Consider the following 6,000-nt stretch of genomic DNA (forward strand, 5'->3'; position numbering starts at 1 on the left):
CTTCAGTTGATGCTGGAGCGGCCTCGCCAGTTCCCCCACAATCTCACCGGAAGTACATTCCAAAGTGGGTTTCCCCCATCCTCGTCCTCTCCCTCACATAACTGTGGGCTGGGCCTTTGTTCCAGACTCCATCCTCTTCTGGATCCCTGCTTAAGTAGCCCTGGATCGTGTGGTAGTCTGGATCCAGTTGGGTAACTACAACATCTCTACATGAGCCTGGAACTCCACGTGTCTCCATATAGTGTGCTCCAGGTCATTACCCAACAGACAAGCCACTGACATGGTGGGGCTCACAACAACCTTCAACAGACCTGAGTCCCCTCCTCATTCAAATGGCACCTGGGCTATTGCGAAGCAACTCTTTCTGATGTCAACGTCCACCATTAGGTGAGTGGCTTGGGGGGTGACCTGCTCAGGGGAGACCAGTTGCCTCCTGGCTATAGTCACACTTGCCACTGTATCCCTCAGAGCCACTACCACCTGCCCATTGATAATGACCCTCTGCCTATATTTTGCTGTGTTAGCAGGCACTTGGGTCCTGGGCATCATCTCACTGTCACCCATGGACACTAAGGTAACACCCATAACCCCCTCTTCATTATAGGGGTCTTCCTCTTCCCCCATTACTATGTTCATCACCCCTGGAGCCTTCCCTCCAGTGGGAGGAGGCACTTGTTTAGGACACTTAAGGTCTCCCTTGTAGTGTCCATACCCGTAACACTTGTATCACCTAGGGGTCCTTGGGGACAGGCTTTTGTCCTGGGAAATTATCTTTGGGGCACCAGATTGGGATTTCAGGCGAGGCCCTTTCCCCGGGGGATGCTTTAGGGCACTGCTCAAGGTCTCCTTCTTTCAGCCACCAACTCTTTCTTTTGGGGGGACCCTGGCACCCCTTTTGGGAGTCCCCCAGCAATCTTTTTGGATGCCTGGGTACTGGGCCAGAGGTCCGCTTCCTCAGCCAGTTCCGACAGTCCATCAGCTTGCTGTCTACCTGGAGTTGACATATATCTGTAAAGCAAGTCTCAAGGAAGTGCATCTTCAAGACTAAGTTGTACAATCCTTCATAATCCTTTGTCGTACTGGCCAACATCGAACACTTCAGTGGCTTACTTGCATGGTCCATGAAGTCAGCTCAATTTTGTGTAGCCAGTTCGCAGGGCAGGGTAGTTTGTCTGGTCCCCTACATCTAGAGTAAGTAGAGTGTCCTTCACTAAGGGGAGCATGTACCGCTACAAGCTACCTACCCAGCTCTCTTCAAGAACCCAATGTACTTTCAAGGCCACATCATAGTCTGCCAACCATTTATTGATGTCACCCCCATCTGGTAATCCTGTACCGTATTCTTGGGAATTAGACCTCTACTCTCACTGTTAGACACTGCAGGGGCACTGCCACCATCACTGCTTTTGGTCCCTATTTGTAGGACTCTTATGTCCAACTCTCTGAGGCCATGCTCATGGCTGTTAGAAATGGGGTCTTTGGTTGGCAGTCAGGTTACCCCCTATCCAAGCAAGGACCCTCACACTAGTCAGGGTAAAGGAGAATCACCCTCAGTTAACCCCCACTCACTCCCTGGTAGCTTGGCATGAGCAGGCAGGCTTAACTTCAGAAACAATGTGTAAAGTATTTGTACCAACACACACAGTAACTCAGTAAAAACACTACAAAATGACACAACACAGGTTTAGAAAAATAGGTAATATTTATCTGAACAAGACAAGACCAAAATGAAAAAAATACAACATACACAAGTCGAGTTATGAATTTCCAAAAGAAGAAGACTCTCAGGGTCACGAATGACGGAAGCACCGCCAACAGGCTGGCGGTGCTTCCCATGCCATTCTGACCGCGGCGGTAAGGCCGCGGTCGTCCCGCCGGGGCCGGAGGTTTCCCGCCATTTTTGCCCCGGCTGGGAGAATCCGCCAGGGCAGAGCTGCAAGCAGCGCTGCCCTGGGGATTCTGACCCCCGTACCGCCAGCCTGTTTCTGGCGGTTTTCACCGCCAGGAAGAGGCTGGCGGTAAGGGGTGTCCTGGGGCCCCTGGGGGCCCCTGCACTGCCCATGCCACTGGCATGGGCAGTGCAGGGGTTCCCTAACAGGGCCCCGGCCTGCTTTTCACTGTCTGCCTAGCAGACAGTGAAAAGCGCGACGGTGCAACTGCACCCGTTGCACGGCCGCAACACCGCCGGCTCCATTCGGAACCGGCTCCTGTGTTGCAGGCCTCATTCCCGCTGGGCCGGCGGGCGCTAACATGGTTAGCGCCCGCCAGCCCAGCGGGAATGTTGGAATGGGGGCAGCAGTATTTTGGCCGCATGGCGGACAAATGGCGGTTCCCGTCTGGGAGTTGGAATCACCCCCTTAATTCTTAGAAAACAGTGAGAATGCTGTTATTTCACAAAAGTACCTGGGTAGCATCAAAATAAAACCGCAAGGGCGAGTGTGCATCGAAAAAGGCCAGCAATGCATCGTTTTCTCACCCACAAGCGAGAACGTGCATTATTCCTCCTCCAGTCGGGTCGGCGTGCGTTGTTTCTTCTCTCCCGCAAGAGAGTGATGCATCGATCTGGATGGGCACCTTCGGTCCAGGCAGGCTTTGCGTTGATTTTCTGCACTGTGCAATGTTGCGTCGAAAATATGGTCGCGCGGGATCACAAAACCGTGCTGTGTGGGGTTTGCATCGTTATCAGCCTCCATTAGCGGGTGTTGCACATCGTTTCTCCAGCTGCCTTGCGTTGATCTTCCAGCTGCCAAGCAGGTGGAGCGTTTATTTCAGCCGCAAAGCCAGCGGCACTTTGTTTACCAGCTGCATCACTGAAGGTGTGTTGAAAATTTCCCTGCACAGCGGTCTGTGCGTGGATTTTCATTTCTTGTCTGCCAACTTCACCTTTTAAGGGCCCAGGACCTGGAAAGGGCACCACTTGGCAGGACAGGAGTCTTAGCAGAGAGTCCAGGTGCTGGCAGGGGAAGTCTTTGATGGTCCTGAGACATCAACAACAGGAGGCAAGCTCAGTTCGAGCACTTGGAGATTCTTCTCAAGCAGGAATGCACAACAAAGTACAGTCTTTGTCCCCTATCACAGGAAGAAGCAGCAACTGCAGGATAGCCCTCCAAAGCACAGTCACAGGCAGGGGCAGCACTTCTCCTCAGTTCTTCAGCTCTTCTCCTTGGCAGAGGTTCCTCTTGATTCCAAAAGTGATATAATCTTCAGGGGTTTTGGCGGCTCTTCTTACACCAATTTCTACCTTTGAAGTAGTCCTACTTCAAAGAGATGTCTCAGGCCCCAGACACACACAATGGGGATGGAGTCTGCATTTTGTGAGGGCAGGCACAGCACTTTCAGCTGTAAGTGACCACTCCTCCGCTCCCTCCCAGCACAGGTGGCTCATCAGGATATGCAGGCTACACCCCAGCTCCCTTTGTGTCACTGTCTAGAGAAAGGTGCAAACAGCCCAACTGTCAAACTGACCGTATGGGAACAGTCCAGCCCGAACTGCCAGGCCAGGTCCTACCTGGCCTGGAAACAAGCATCCTGGGACCGGTTTCAGGGTATCACCCTTCATCAGCCAGGCTAGTTTGAATCCAGTGGCACAGTGAGCCCTGAACCCACGTATAGTCATCCCCGGTGCACTTATGGCAACAAAAGCAAACAAATGCAAATGATGGACGGAATGCAGAACCAAACAAACATTCACCCACAGTCACAGATCTGGGTTTAATCCATCAATTCTTTCGCTCACCAGGCCACCCCAGTTTGGACCCAGCCATATGCAAATAATTCTTGACCCTGTTCTCTATGGGAACAGTCCAGCCCGAACTGCCAGGCCAGGTCCTCCCTGGCCCAGAAACAAGCATCTTGGGACTGGTTTCAGGGTATCACCCTTCATAAGCCAGGCCAGCTTGAATTCAGTGGCACCGTGAGCCCGGGACCCACGTCCAGTCATCCCCGATGCACTTATGGCAACAAAAGCAAACAAACATAAATGATGGATGGAATGCAGAACCAATCAAACATTCACCCCCTTTCACCGATCTGGGTTTAATTCATCAATTCTTTTGCTCACCATGCCGCACCAGTTTGGACCCAGCCATATGCAAATCAGTCTTGACCCTGTTCCCTATGGGAACAGTCCAGCCCAGCCCGAACTTCCAGGCCAGGTCCTCCCTGGACCGGAAAACAAGCATCCTGGGTCCGGTTTCAGGGTATCACCCTTCATCAGCCAGGCTAGCTTGAATCCAGTGGCACAGTGAGCCCGGGACCCACGTCTGGGCATAACCGGTGCACTTATTGGCAACAAAAGCAAACACAAATGACAGTGGCATTTTCAAACACACAATGTAAAAACCAACTTCACTACAAACATTGTGAGTTCAGAGACCCTAAACTCCATATTTCTATCTGCTCCCAAAGGGAATCTGAGCTTTAATAAAATTTACAGGCAGCCCCCATATTAACCTATGAGAGAGATGCGCCTTGCAACAGTGAAACCAGAATTTGGCAATATTGCACTGTCAGGACAGATAAAACACTTAAGTACATGTCTCACCTTTAACATACACTGCACCCTGCCCATGGGGCTACATAGGGCCTACCTTAGAGGTGCTTTACATGTATAAAAAGGGAAGGTTTATGCCTGGCAAATGGGTACACTTGCCAAGTCCAACTGGCAGTTTAAAACCTCACACATAGACACTGCAGTGGCATGTCTGAGACATGTTTACAGGGCTACCTATGTGGGTGGCACAGCCAGTGCTGCAGGCCCACTAGTGAAAGTAAATAAATGGTCAAAGCAAGGGGGAAGTACTCCTAGACTTCCACGGTAATCTATTGATAAAACAATTATGTATATACAATCTATGTCACATGAATAGTGTTTTATTTCTTTCTGCTTCTTTTTACATCTTTGTTGAACAAAAGAAGGTTGTACTTATGTAGGTAGGTGCTCCTAATGAAAAACACAGTGAAAGTGAATATTGTGAAAGGAAGTGATGGTGATATATACAATATGTGCAGAAAGTGGTTTAGGAACAAAATGGACTTCCAACGGCTCCGTCAATCCAGGAATCACTGAAGTCACATTGAATTTCTTTACAATTTTAATCCACATTCAAAATCATGTTGACGTTTAGACCTCATATGTAGACATATATCAATAGTGGGTCATCATCAGGACTGGGGATAATATCTGGTCAGTAGCACCTATGAATATTATAAATATCCATATTAAAAAAGGGGGGGCCTATTTACTCAGTCCAACTAATATAATTTGAAGGTGGGGCCATGAATAAGCACTCACCTAGGAAATCCAGTGAAAAATTAGGATCCTCTGATGGGAGGAGTCTTCCTAATGGGAAGATGATACATTCAGTTGTACCCTAATTATCAATGTGTAATGAGAAATAATCATCATGAGGAAGTGGGTGATTACTTACATCATCAGTAATGCACTCTAAACCAATGAATAGATAAGGTCTGGTCTGAGAATGTCAATGCAGGATGTGTAGTATTCTGTAGGATATTGTCAAATTACTTCTGTTGTAAAGCAGCCGTGCAAAAATGCCGGCTGCAGGCTCACAGTATCTAAAAAATAGAAAAATAATACGGGTTGCCTGAGTATAAGTTCATAAGGGTCGAACAGCTCTGTAGGGCTGTGCGTGTGAGCACTTACTTGTGTTATTGAATTAGAACGTCCACTCGTGCAGCCGGAATTCGCATCAGAAAGCCGAGCGTTTGAAGGACGTGTCAGCTTAAAAAGGAAAAGCATCCATGTTGAAAGGAGCAACAGTCGTCAAATGGCGGTTTTGGTTCTCATTTAAAAAAGTTCACTCAAGAGTCTCCACACTGGACTTCTGGTGCTGGCCCCGGTCTGCAAAGCACAGGGGGAGGGTAGCCTTGGGACACACTGTTCACACTGGTATCCAGCCAAGCCAGACACACCACTTTGCAGATAGTTACCAATCAGGCACCTACCAGGACAGGAGGCACCATGGCTGGGGCCCGATC

The sequence above is a fragment of the Pleurodeles waltl genome, chromosome 8 (assembly GCF_031143425.1).
Source record: "Pleurodeles waltl isolate 20211129_DDA chromosome 8, aPleWal1.hap1.20221129, whole genome shotgun sequence".
Lineage (NCBI taxonomy): Eukaryota > Metazoa > Chordata > Amphibia > Caudata > Salamandridae > Pleurodeles > Pleurodeles waltl.